This window comes from Eumetopias jubatus, unplaced genomic scaffold (assembly GCF_037043125.1).
Source record: "Eumetopias jubatus isolate StellerSeaLion01/CBP00866 unplaced genomic scaffold, mEumJub1_p1.0 scaffold_7, whole genome shotgun sequence".
Taxonomy (NCBI): Eukaryota; Metazoa; Chordata; class Mammalia; order Carnivora; family Otariidae; genus Eumetopias; species Eumetopias jubatus.
The window spans coordinates 64,606,031-64,620,291 of NW_028274813.1; the positions used below are offsets into that span (position 1 = coordinate 64,606,031).

Sequence of the window (14,261 nt, forward strand, 5' to 3'; positions counted from 1 at the left end):
CGATCCCAGGACCCTGGGATCATGACCTGAGCCGAAGGCAGATGCTTAACCGACTGAGCCACCCAGGCGCCCCCTTTCTGCTAATTATAATACAGCTTCCTCTGTATTGTGACTCAAAAGCCCAATATGGGATTACTGAACAAAGTATAATAGAAGTTGAAAGGTGAAACACATTTGTGTTTGGTTAAAACTAAACTGGTTGTTTTTCAGCGTTGTATCTTTGTTCTCTTTCTTTTCCTTTTTCAGTAGGTCAGCTGTCAGCTCCATGTGAAAAAGTTCTGAACTAGATCTCTGGTTCTGACCCCTCTTCGAAGCTGTAGTCCCACATTTCTCCTTGGATGCTCTACTCACATGTGACATGTTTACAATTAAAAGTATTATTTACCCCCCAAACTGACTCCTTCTCATTTAATTCTCTTAGTCATTTAGGCTCAAAGTTTGGAGTCATCTTTGAAGCTCTGTAAAACTAGTAGTTCGACTCAGTGATACATAATCTCCCTTCCAGCTCTAAAATTCTAGCGTTGTTATTTTTGTACTACATACTCAGTTAAAATGAATTACACTCTCTGCTTTGGACCTGCTCAAATTATTTTCCAGAGTTTTTTTAGTATCTAATAGAGTACGTATATCCTACTCATTCATTCTTATGCATCCTTCAAAGCCCATTTTATTTATTTATTTATCTTAAAACTTGTATTTATTTATTTTTTTAAGACTTTATTTATTTGAGGGGTGCCTGGGTGGCTCAGTCGTTAAGCATCTGCCTTCAGCTCAGGTCATGATCCCAGGGTCCTGGGATGGAGCCCCGCATTGGGCTCCCTGCTCCGCAGGAAGCCTGCTTCTCCCTCTCCCACTCCCCCTGCTTGTGTTCCCTCTCTCGCTGTGTCTCTCTGTGTCAAATAAATAAATAAAATCTTAAAAAAAAAGACTATTTATTTGAGAAAGAGAGAGCATGAGCCGGGGGAGGAGTAGAGGGGGAGGGAAAGCAGACTCCCTGCTGAGTGTGGGGCCCAACGTGGAGTTCAGTCCCAGGACCCCCAAGATCATGACCTGAGCTGAAGTCAGCCACCTAACTGACTGAGCCACCCAGGTGCCCCTTTTTTAATTTTTTGAAAAGATTTTATTTATTCATTTATTTTGAGAGACAGAGAGAGGGAGTGCGGGGAGAGGGGCAGAGGGAGAGGGAGAGAGAGAATCCCAAGCAAACTCCACGCTGAACTTGGAGTCCGATGTGGGGCTCAATCTTTGGACCCTGAGATTATGACCTGAGCTGAAATCAAGAATTAGACACCTAGCCAGCTAAGCCACCCAGGTGCCCCCAAAGCCCATTTTAAATGTCATCTTTTTCTTAAACCCTTTATGAGCCTCCCAACAGGACTTCATAATAATTGCTCTCTCCTTTAGGGTCTATAATACTTTTGTACCTTTCTCAGGGTAATTTATAGTACCCAATGTGTGTGTGTGTGTGTGTGTGTGTGTGTGTGTGTGTGTGTGTGTCTATCTGTCTGTGTTTGTGTGTGTGTCTATATATATCAAATGGAGTAAAGAGGATGCCTAGGGGAGTTCTTGGCAAGAGATGGAGCCTGAGCAGAGTGGTGAGGGCTTATGGACTGGGCACTGGCACAGGGCTTGGGAGCAGGGTAAGGAAAGGAGAAAGTTGGGGGGTGCTTATGGTGGCTAATTTTGGAGTTTCAGAACCATAGTGGGGTAAGGGCAGCATCCTCCAAAAGGAGAGATGGCAGCTATGGGTGATTGCTTAAATATAGAGGAGGTATTCAAACAAGTAAATATCTCAAGGATAATAAGATCCAGGTTTCTCTCTGTAGGAAAAAGGAGTTACAAATACAGAAGAAAACCAGAATACACTGTGTGGTGCTGGATTGGAGGTATTATTGTGAACATATCGTTTTTCAATATATATTGTTAGATAAAGAAATATAGTTGTAAATGTGTGTGTGAGTATACATATATAGTTATATAGAGAGATGCACTGTATGAGTATAAATATTCCCTAGCCACATCCACTAAGACAGACTGAGCAGTGATACCCCAATAGCAGTGAGTACACCTAGTGCTTCTAAATACCATTCTCCACTAAAAGGAGCCAGGGCTCCTGGATAAATGGCTGCATCTAGTGTTGGGGCAAGAAGAGCCTAGAGCATCTTACTGTGCCAGAAAATAAGGGAGTGCTCAAAGAATGATGGAGGTGTGTCAGAAGGGCATAGAAGAGTAAAATATTAATATAGACTATGCATGGTGAGTATGTGGTATATAAAACTCTTTCAAGTTTTCTGTATTTTATTTTTTTTAAGTATTTTTATTTATTTATTTTTAAGAGAGAGAACAAGCACGAGCAGGGGGAGTGGCAGGCAGAAGGAGAAGCAGGCTTCCTGACTTGCCCAAGCTGAAGGCAGTCGCCTAATGGACTGAGCTACCCAGGTGCCCCACATTTTCTGTATTTTAAAAATGTTTTACAATAAAATATTGCAAAAGAATTTAAAACACACAAAGACACAGAAACCAGCATGAATGGGGCTCCTCCAGACCAAACTCGGGACAATTTGAACATCAAAATAAATAATGATAGAAATAGATTATAATCGTTTAATAAGAAACTCTGAATTTATACTGATATAAATAAATAAATTAAAATTTTGATGAGAAAATACTTAATTTCAAAGAATCTCCTCCCACAAAATCTTATTAATTATAAAGGGGAAATAAGTAACTTTATAGTGGAGAAGCCTGGCAGATACCACTTTATTAAAATAAACATCAATAATGAGACTAATTAAAACATGCCACTTGATAGGATGCAATTTTTATCTTTATTTTTTAAAGATCTTATTAATAAATTATGTCAGAGAGGGAGCACAAGCAGGGGAAGCTGCCGACAGAGGGAGAAGCAGGCTCCCTGCTGAGCAAGGAGCCCAATTCAGGACTCCATCCCAAGACCCTGGGATCATGACCTGAGCCAAAGGTAGATACTTAACCTACTGAGCCACCCAAGCGTCTGACAGGATGCAACTGTTACCAAACTCAAACTTGTCCATGCACCTGATGCACAGTAAGCCAACATCTTGGACACGAGTTTTGAAGCTAGCTAAGAAAGCTTTATTGTCAGAAGGGCAGCCCAAAGAGAAGGCAGGTAATTATTCCCAAGGTTGCTGTGTCCTGTTAATCCTAGAGACAGCTTATATATGTTTGGAGAAGGATGTGAATACATGAGAGGAAGATGAGGGGTTTCTTGACACCTCGAAGGGAGGGAAACTTGAAACAATCTGGAGGTATGCATTCTTCTGGACAATGAGGCCCTATTTGGGACCTGGTAAGATCGGGTATGTCAGATAATTTCAAGGCAAGTGTTATCATCGAGTCCCCATTAGGTTTCTACAATCAGTGGGTAAACAGGGGAGTAAGAGTGGAAAAACTAAAGTTAATGATTGATTAGAGATGCATAAAATATAATTAAGGAACAAAACAATATGTGCAGCTAAGTTAATAATGCAACTAATACAACTATAGTTCTGCTTATGCTTTCAAAACAGGTTGAGAAACCAAGCATCTGGCCTCACAATTAGAACACAGCATTACTTTTGTGACAGTCCTGTTATAGACACTTAACCTGATTCTGATCATAAATATACATCAGACAGATGGAAAGTGAAAGCCATTCTACAAAATAATTGGCCGGGAATCTTCAAAAGTGTCAAGGTTATGAAAGTCAAGGAAAGACTGAGGAAGTGTTCCAGATTGAGAGCAACTAAAGATACATGACAAGTAAACTGAATGCTTTGTTCTGAGCTGAATCCTTTTACCATAAAAAAACATTAAGAGACAATTGGCCAAACATAATGTATCACGTAAATTTTTTATTTTGGTAGATGGTGACTACATAGTTGAGGTGCTTATTAGTACGACACACACTGAAGCATTTAGGAATAATGTGGCATCATGTCAGCAACTTAAATGGCAAATGGTTCAGGAAAAATGTTCTTTGTCCTATAGTTGCAACATTATTGTAACCTTGAGACTGTTTCAAAATAAAAACTGAAAATTATATTCAAAACGCTGAGTATACTGGAAAAACTCACTTGACTTGGAGCCAAGTGGCTGTGAGTCCCAATTCCACCACTGACTCAGAGTGTGACCTTGTGTAAGGTGCTTTGTTAGGCCCCAGTCTCGTGCTCTAAAACCAGGAGTAGCACGACAAGGCACTCTAGGGTCCCTTCCATGTCTATCCTAACACCATCCACACCCACAGCAGTCCCTGCCTGAATGTCTCCAGACTCCAGTTGTGTCCTGGCCTTCAGATGACCCACTGCCGCCCCTAGGGATTCTGGCTGGCGATGACAACAGACAAAAATAGTTGTGGCCAAGATCTCCCGACTGCAAAGCCAATGTCCTGGCCTCACTCAACTTGGGCAGCACGCTCCCCCATCGCTCTTTCGGCGGTGGAGCAGTCACGCCTGCCAGAGTGGGTGCTCGATGGCTCGGCGGCCGGCTGAAGGGGCCTAGAATCGGCAGCGCGGTGCAGGGCGCGCTCCCAATCGCTGGCTCCCGCGGCGCTCGCGCCTCCGAGCTTTCCGGCTCCGCCCCGCGCGCACCCCTCCCGCCGCACTGCCTCGCAGTCGCCGCCGCCGGCAAGTCCCGGCGCTGCCCTGCTTCGCTGTGGAGCCGGTAACGTGGCAGGACTGGGACGGGCTCTGAGCCGTGGGGGACCCCAGAAAGTGAGCAGTCTGGGATCCTGGGAGTGGAGACGCTGCGGGCGCGAGGGGGCGGTGCCCGTGGTGCCTGCCCACTGGGAGGGACATCACACCCGGGCCTGCACTGTGAGTTGAGTGGCTTGGGGCTCCCAGGGTGGTCGCGGCTGCGAAGTGGTGGAGGAAGCTGGGACCCTGGGTGCGGGCATGGGTGGAGGGATTAGGTGTCGTGACCGAAGGGGCCGGAACCCTCCGAGGAGGGACTGAACTAGTGCGTGGGGACGACCGAATAGCCAGTGCGGTCAGTCCTCCTTTCCCCCAGCTCCGGGAAAGTCTGGTTTTACCCGAGCACAACAGGTAGGCGTGGACTATGCCCGCCGGCTGGAGCCCCGCACTGTTGGCGTGCGAGGAAGGTCAGAAGGTCGGAACCCGACTGGCCGGACCCGCCCAAGTGGCGCCCGTTGCGCCCCAGGTCGGTCGGAGCGGGGCCCGAGGCGCTCTGAGCGCCCGCACCTCACCCTCAAGGCGGTTTTCCAGAAGCGCTCTGGAAAAGGGAGTGGATATTGCCTTCTACGGAGGACTATTTCCAGTCCTCTCAGGGAAAAAAAGCCTTTGCTGGAGTAGCATTTGCTTAGTGTGAGGAAACATTTCCTCTTACCGTACTCTTGGCCAGCAAAACGACATTTCAAGTGATCATAAAGTGTTTAGTAACTTTATAAAGTGCTTTATGGTACTTACTAATCACAATAATATATACCTCTGGCAAGTTAAGATGATTTTCGTTAACTGTCAAGTCAGATAATAGGAGCCAAATGATTTGAGCTCCTTCCTTAAGGATCATAATTACACATTATTTTTATGTGCGTTCATTTATCCAAATATTCAGCACCTTTTGTGTGTAGGCTTCGCACCCTGAAGGAACTTCCAGCCAAGAGGAGACGCTGAAAGGGGGGAGAATGTGCCCACAAGTACTGTTCAGAACTTTTGGAGAAAATAATCTAGTGAGGTTAAAGTGTAAGGAAAGCAGAAGTCTCCTTAGAGCTGAGCATTAGATGGATGAGGAGAGAAGAGGTACCTTGTTTCATTTTCCACATGTTTTAGAAAGTATGTCTTGGATAAAGTCATTTTAGATGACTTTAGCGATGAAGCTGAGACTTGTCATATTTTAATACCATTGATTTTTTTCTTTAATAAAATGGATAAGCAGGCATGGTTTATAACATAAGAATAGTGGCAATTGGAAAAAGTACTGGAGGTTGAATTTGTCTTGGAATGCAGTTATTTAATATAGATAGCTATTAATATAGGAAAAGACTTGTGACCTGACAGTCAAGAGACCTGATTTTAAGTACTTTTGTTTTTAAGCAAGGCATCTGTCTTCCATCCAGCTTTCCTTCAGAAAGGGGATTGAGGCCGCTTATAACTTTTTTGAGCCTTTCTTAATTATCTTATGAACAGAATAAAGGTTAAACTGGATTTGTTTAGGCCCCTTACTATTCTAAAATTCTTTTGTTCTAAATCCTGGATAACTGCATTAAAAAAAAAAAAAAAAAAGCTTTTTTGGAGCATGTATCCTGTATCGCTAATCTTAAAACCGTGGTATGGTTCTAATTTCACTAAATAAAATGTTTTATATGTGTACTTTTTCAGTAACTTAATTGTACTTATTGCCTGGATAATGCTTCTTTGTGGGTAAATATATGAGCATCTATTTATATTCTTTTGTTTGTATGGTATCTGTATGATGAATATATGCATGTTTTGTGTATATACCTCATTTATTTAGTACATTTTTTATGTAAGTAAAATTATCAGAAAATTGAAATTACCTATTGAAACACCAGGAAAAAAAATTTCTTTACTATTTTAGGAGGAGCTCTGAAAAGAAAAGAAAGGAAAGAAAAACATACATGTATAAAGTCCCTTCATTTTAATTCCAGTGTTGAAAAGGCTCTGGAAAGTTTTTTTCTTAACTCATTTGGCAGCAAAATATAATGTAAACTGATATGAAGCTATTTATAGTCATTATTTAAAGCCACCTTATGTGAGTATGTTTTATCTTTTGCTGCAGAAATATCAATGAGTTGATTGATGGAGTGCTACCCCAGACTGTCTTGGGGGGTTAGAGGCAATAGATGGTATGTTCACTGTATTACTTGAGTGGGGCCATAAGGGTTGCAGCCAAAAGGCAGAGTAATAATGGAGTTGTTCCAGGGAGCTGTACTTGCAAAGTTAGGAGCCTAACTGGGGATCTGGCAAAGAGAAGCAGTGTCTGTCAATAAAACCCTTCCGGTAGGGCTCCAAGAAGGTCAGAAATGTAGTGTAGCTAAATTCTAGGCTGGATATTCCATAGGATATGTTGTGAATTAGAAGTGAGAGCCATGAGGAAAAGCCAAGATGTCAGACCACAATGTGAATTAAGGCTGATTCTGTGAATGCTAACCCTGATGTAAGAAGGGGGGAAAAGGGGGATATTCTAAGGCAGGCAGGGTCTAAACCAAGAAGTCCTAAGTTACAGATTGCATGAACAGCAAATACAAGGATAGAGTTATTGGAAAACTGGGCAAGGATTCCTGGCCTCTTCTGACCTGGAAGAATAATGGCATCCTGTGCACTTTGCTCTTGTACTTAGTAGTCTCATGTTGCCCTGCTTTTTAAAATGTCTCTGCTTTATTAAATAGTATTTTGGTTGCTTCCACCACCATTAGCATCCTGCTTTGACTTCTTCCTTATCTCAATGACTTTGCTCCTTCGCTTTTAATATGGTGTTCTATCCCACCCTAGCTAGAATCCAGATAACTGGTTTAGTAGTTATACCTAAACTAAGAATGAATAGGCTGTGAGAGACCTCTCAAGAGACCTAGGTCAGTAAAGTTCATGATCTTTGAAAGAATTAATTACCTTTATATCCTTAAAACAAAACTTTGTTTTCTTCTTACTGGAGTTTCAACTTGGTACCAAGTAGTGAGATTGTTTAGATAGTTACTTTCAGATGAGTGAGGTGGGAGATAAAGAGAAGAATAAATTTTCTATCTTAAAATTTTCTATCTTAGTTGTACTTTCTGGCACTCCTCAATGCCCAGAATGAAACCTGTCTTCCTAGAGGGAGATAGAAGCGTTGGTTTGCGGAACAAAGAGTGATAAAAATCGTCAAGAATATCCAAAGACTGAGCTTACACTGTTGGTACTTATTGATTTACTGTCTAGATGGGAAGAGTCCTTTGAAAGTTGATGTCTCTAGAAGACCTCACACTTTAACAAGAAGCCTCAAAATACCAACATAAGAGGAGAATGAAGTGATAAAAAAACAACAACAACAAAGTTATGATTAGATACTTCAGTGGGTATAGCGGTACCTGTCAGTAGTAGTGATTAGAGGGACTTTATGAAGAGGCTGTATGAAGTAGTTGAAGGAACATGGACATTGAAACCAGACAGATGGAGGCATTATCTTACTCTGCTTAAATGACGTCTTGACCTTGGATGCATTTCTTGTTACCATCATCTGTAAAATGAGGATAATAATATTTAAGTTTCAGTGTTACAAGGATTAAAAGTTTCTAGTAAGTAAATTGTCAAAGAATGTTACTTCCTTCCCCATCACTGCCTTAAGAGTTGGTTCGTATTGCTGAGTACTTGCTTCCCCACAACACTTCCTTTTACCCTTAAGGGGTTTTCTCTTTTGTTATCTGGAAGGAGAATTACCAGAATGGGCAGGACTTCATTGGGGCCCCCATTGGCAGTCTCCTTCACTTAACTCAGTTTCTGTCATTGTTCTCATCCCTAACAGTAATCTGCAGTACCTCAGAAAAACAGAAGAGGTAGGGCACCTGGGTGGCTCAGTTGGTTGGGCAACTGCCTTCAGCTCAGGTCATGATCCTGGAGTCCCGGGATCGAGTCCCGCATCGGTCTCCCTGCTCAGCGGGGAGTCTGCCTCTCCCTCTGACCCCCCCCCATATGCTCTCTCTCTCTCATTCTCTCTCTCAAATAAATAAATAAATAAAATGTTTAAAAAAAGAAAAAGAAAAACAGAAGAGGTAGGCAAAGTCAGTCACATCCCTACTTGTGGCGTTTTTTATTCCAGTTCATAAATTTCCCTGTAACTCCTGTTTCTTTCCTTTTTCATCCTAACTTCTCTTATCTCATAGGATGTGTTCTCCATTGGTTCTTGGAACTGTGCATCTGCCATTCCTCTTGGCTTGTATGCAGTGATAAGCAGCATTCTCCCCATCCCTACCAAGTTTGCAGGAAGCACTCTAGGAATCTTAACTGCACTTGATGTATTTTCATTATATATTAAAATAAGATAGTAGTGCTGTGTCTGGGCATGTTACAAGTTAGACTTTGTGTGAAACGACAAGAAACATGGATTAAGTTGATTTTATGAGAACTTGTAGTCAGAATTCCCCCCAAAATGTTAAATTTATGGTTTTTAGTTTGGAAGGGGTGTGATGTGAAACTTAGTTATAAGTATGAATAACACAGATTTTTATGTGAACTTTTATACTAGGTTAATTAAAAGCATCTTTTCTTCTTTTATTCATACTCCAGGAGTAACTAAGAGCAGATTCTGTTTATATTTAGAATATTTAATGTTAGATCATTTGATCCAGTAGGTGTGATATTAATTTGTTATATAGTCTTCTAATAAAAATTCTATCATAGTATGAACAAAAAGGAATATTTAGATTTCTTGATTTATAGTATTTAATGATATTTCAAAGATTGTGTTCTATAGAAACTAGTTTCACAACATTCCCAGCTGGGGGAAAAAAAAGATAAAGGTAGTGGGACACCTCGGTGGCTCATTCAGTTAAGTGTCAGACTCTTGGTGTGGGCTCAGGTCTTGATCTCAGGGTCATGAGTTCAAGCCCCACGTTGGGCTCCACGCTGGGCATGGAGCCTACTAGAAAAAAAGAGAGAGGGAGGTAGGGAGGGAGGAAGACAGAGAAATAAAGAGAGTTTGGGAAGATGTCTGTAGTTAAAACATTGAGTGCTGTATATATATATGCCCTCCTGGCAGTATATGGTACCCATTACCAAATTAAATGTATGGAGACCCTCTGTAGGAAAGAAACTGCCAACTTGGCATTTTCCAAAAGTATTTGGTTTTAGACCTCCTCCCCGCCCCCCACAACACATCCTCATTCTCTGGTACTGCTGTTCTACAAAAACACTTAAAAGAAACACTGCTTTATCTTTGGGAACCTCTCTTAATATGTAAGCTTCTGCACTTGTAGTTTTCATAATTATAAATTTTTTTTAAAGATTTTATTTATTTATTTGACAGAGAGACACAGTGAGAGAGGGAACACAAGCAGGGGGAGTGGGAGAGGGAGGAGCAGGCTTCTGCCGAGCAGGGAGCCCAATGCGGGGCTCTATCCCAGGACCCTGGGATCATGACCTGAGCCGAAGGCAGATGCTTAATGACTTGAGCCACCCAGGTGCCCCCATAACTACAAGTTTTTTTTAAGTAAACTCTACCCCCCAATGTGGGACTCGAACTTACCACTCTGAGATCAAGAGTCTCATGATCTGCTGACTGAGCCAGCCAGGTGCCCCTTTAATTATAATTTTTAATGAGAATCTAATATTCTTTGACTGTGTCAAACTTTACTTAACCATTTCTCTAATGTTGGACTTGGAATTTTCCAGTTACCACTTCTTTTTTATTTTAATTTTTATTGTTATGTTAATCACCATACATCATTAGTTTTTGATGTAGTGTTCCATGATTCATTGTTTTCATAGGGCTGTAGTTGACACTGATGCTTCTGATAGTTTCCTTTTTCTTTCTTTAACATGAATTTTCTTTTTTTTTAAGATTTTATTTATTTATTTGACAGAGAGAGAGAGAGAGAGAGAGCAAGCACAAACAGGGAGTGGCAGGCAGAGGGAGAGGGAGAAGCAGGCTCTGGACTGAGTCAGGAACCTGATGCAGGGACCCTGATAGAGCTTGATTCTAGGACCTTGGGATCATGAACTCAGCCAGTCAGACGCTTAACCGATTGAGCCATGCAGGTGCCCCTTCTTTAGCATGAATTTTCAAAAGCAGAATGCTTTTGCCAGAAGGCTTTGATATTTTTATGGTTTCTGATACATTTTCTAAAAGAGGTAAACCTCTTTGTACTGTCGCTATGAAACTATTAGGTTTTCTAAATTCTCAGTGTTGGCTCTAAAAGTTTTTGTATTTATCATATTTAAACTTAATGTACATGTGATTTTGAACCATTCAATTAAATCAAATTCTTACTGGGCTTCAATCACTATTGTACACTAAACATTTTAAAATATTAACTAATAACATTTTTATTTTTAGGGTTGTTATAAAGAACTAAACTCAGTCCATCCCAAATAATATCATAGGTTTGAATTTCATTTTCTTTTAAAAGATTTTTTTTTAACGATTTTATTTATTTATTTGAGAGAGCGAGAATGAGAGAGAGAGAGCACATGAGAGGGGGGGAGGGTCAGAGGGAGAAGCAGACTCCCTGCTAAGCAGGGAGCCCGACGTGGGACTCGATCCCGGGACTCCAGGATCATGACCTGAGCCGAAGGCAGTCGCGTAACCAACTGAGCCACCCAGGCGCCCCTGAATTTCATTTTCATTCTCCTATTTTCTAAAGCAGTTTCATTTGCTATAGCCTATCTACATATATCAAGATAAATCTTACTTACCCAATTTAATAGAAGAATTATAGGAGAATAGTGGATGTTAATCAACTATTAAAATCATCCATATTTTATAATCTAGCCTGAGTATTCTTACCTATAAATTAATAGTGTTAGTAGGTATTTGATGGTGGTGGTTAAATGAAAAATCCATTTATTACAGCACCGCAGCCTTTAGAGATTCTGGTTCAATTGTTTTAGACTTGGCTTTGGTGTTTTGTTTTGTTTTTTCTTTAAAGCAGCTAGAGTTATGAACCACTGGTCTGCATTGTTACACGTCTGCTATCATGATATGCTTAGTTGCCTTTAATATTAAGAATTTACCTATCTCCTCTGTGTTGTTCCCCTTGCTATTTTCCCAACACTCCCTTTTTAATTCTTTGGACTCCTTATCCTTGGAAGAGTTAGAAGATGAAGCCTATTTTGTGATTTACTGAAAGATGTAGGGATAAATAGGTAGAGAAAGCGCCTACATATAAAGTAATGACCTCCCCCCTCCCCATGACATTTGTTCTGCACATTTTGTTCCTTACATTTTAATGTAAAAATTCTGTTTTTCCTTTTAACCCCTGTGGAAAGGCTTCCTAGCAGTAAGGAAAGAGAATAAGCTTTATTGCCAAAGAGACCCGGGTTTATTCTCAGCTCTACTATTTACTGATATCTTAGTATTTTCTTTATCCATAAAATGAGGACCAGTAGTATCTTCCTTGCTTTCTTCCTTGTGATGATTAGAGATAGTATAAGTTAGGCGCCTAAAAAGTTCCTGGCTCAGTGAGCAATAGCTGTTACTGCCATTCTTGTGATTTGGGCGTCTCCTAGGAAGGTGAAAGGCATAGCCAGGAATTACAAGAGCAGGCTATACATGTGTCCTCATTTGTGATATTACCAAGATGATGCTAACAAATGGTATTGTGAATTTTAAAAGTTAGAAATCTAACAGAAGTTTAGTTTATTTATTGGTTTTTAAGGGTTTCATTTAAAAGTTTAAAAATCTCTAAAAATTTGAAGATAGAGAAAACATTATCCATAATGCTACTACTCTAATAATTCTGGTTAAAATTTTTGAATCATGATTTGGAAAAATATCAGAAGAATCTCGCAATCTTAAGTGATAGCTGGAGAAGCCAGACAGTTTAAGAACCATAAATATAATGGAAGAAGTGCTATACCAAGAGTAAACAGTATAAGAATAGGAGAATTAATCATGAAAGCTTTCTTGAAGGAAGTGGTTCTTTTAGCTGAATTTTATTATTTTTTAAGATTTATTTATTTTAGAGAGTGTGCGCACAGAGGGGAGGGGCAGAGGAGAGTCTAAAACACTCCTTGCTGAGCACAGAGCCCGACCGGAGCTCAATCTCAAGATCCTGAGATGACAACCAGGGCCAAAACCAAAAGTTAAATGCTTATCTGACTGCACCACTTGGGCACCCCTAGCTGAATTTTAAGATAGTGAGTTTATTTAGAAAGAAAAGCAAGGGGCACCTGGGTGGCTCAGTCGTTTAGGCGTCTGCCTTGGGCTCAGGTCATGATCCCAGGGTCCTGGGATCAAGCCCCATATTGGGTTCCCTGCTCCGTGGGAAGCCTGCTTCTCCCTCTCCCACTCCCCCTGCTTGTGTTCCCTCTCTGGCTGTGTCTCTCTCTGTCAAATAAATAAAATCTTTAAAGAAAAAAGAAAGAAGCAAGATATTTCAGATTCAAAGATGGAATAAATACAAGATTTAAAAATCATGAAGATAAAACTATTAAAGAGCTAAAATTATAAATTATAGAATTATAAATGTGTCAGCAAACCAACTTTAGGACTGTGCCTAGAGATACTTAAAGTACCGTAAAAAAAAAAAAAAACCCTCATTTTTTTTCTTTACCAGGGGCAGCCTCTGTTAGACAACATTTTAAGCATGACCGAAAGCTCTCAGTAATTTGTGAGTTCGTATTTTGTAACCTATAATTTTGCAAAGCCTGAATCACAGGTCAAAGAGAATCTTAATTTAGGTTGGGATAGAAATGATCCAGCTTCTTTTCTAGATTAATTCGAATTACAGTTTTGTTTTGTTTTGGGGGGGAAGGTTTGGATTTTCAGATTTATGTATGTTTTTGCAGTGTGGGAGATTTTTGAGAGGGTTTTTTGTTGTTGCTGTCATTGTTTACTTTATGCTTTTTGAACAAAACTGAGAGAACTAAAGACTGGAGGCTGAGTTGAAGCTGTTATGACTTTTAGAGAAGTGAGAGTTGAAGAAAGTAATTTGAGTTTACATATGATCTATTTCAAAACTTCAGGCACTTGATACATTCTGGAATTAGTTCCACTTACTGCATAATGGCTTGTTCATTTTGTAAATTGGTCTTTTCATGCTCTGGAAAGAAAAAAACAAAGCAACAGATCTATCTTATTTTGTGTTTGTTCTCTTTGATTATTTGCAATTTTTCCTCTTTTCCCTCTTTACAATGATATAATAAATCATTTTAAGAAACTAAATGACCAAAAAGATTAGGAATACTCTTTTTCTTCATAAATTTTAACCATAATTTTAAATATGTTCCTGTCTCCACCAAAATAGATCTTTAAACCCTAGATAGAGAAAATCATGTTAACACTATTAGGACTAGCATCTGTAGGCTGTTTTGTTTTGTGTTATTTTTAAAATTGTTGAAGGTGAGGGGTGCCTGGCTGGCTCAGTTGGTAGAGCATGCAACTGTTGATCTTGGGGTTGTGAGTTCAAACCCCACATTGGGTGTAGAGATTATTTAAAAATAAAATCTTTTAGGGGTTCTGGGTGGCTCAGTCTGTTAAGCATCTGACTCTTGATTTCAACTCAGGTCATGATCTCAGGGTTGTGAGAACAAGACCCCATCAGGCTCCAAACTGGGTCTGGAGCCTGCTTAAGA

At 40.3% G+C, this 14,261-nt stretch overlaps 1 protein-coding gene across 4 annotated transcripts in view; it reads left to right on the forward strand.

Moving 5' to 3' along the window:
* The first annotated feature begins 4,647 nt into the window (after window positions 1–4,647).
* Window positions 4,648–14,261, forward strand: part of HEATR5A (HEAT repeat containing 5A) — a 109,452-nt gene continuing 99,838 nt past the window's right edge. For all 4 annotated transcript variants that reach the window (XM_028114879.2, XM_028114880.2, XM_028114881.2 and 1 more), the window contains exon 1: window positions 4,648–4,832. The gene's annotated coding sequence lies outside the window, so the exon portion shown is untranslated. The remainder of the gene's footprint in view (window positions 4,833–14,261) is intronic.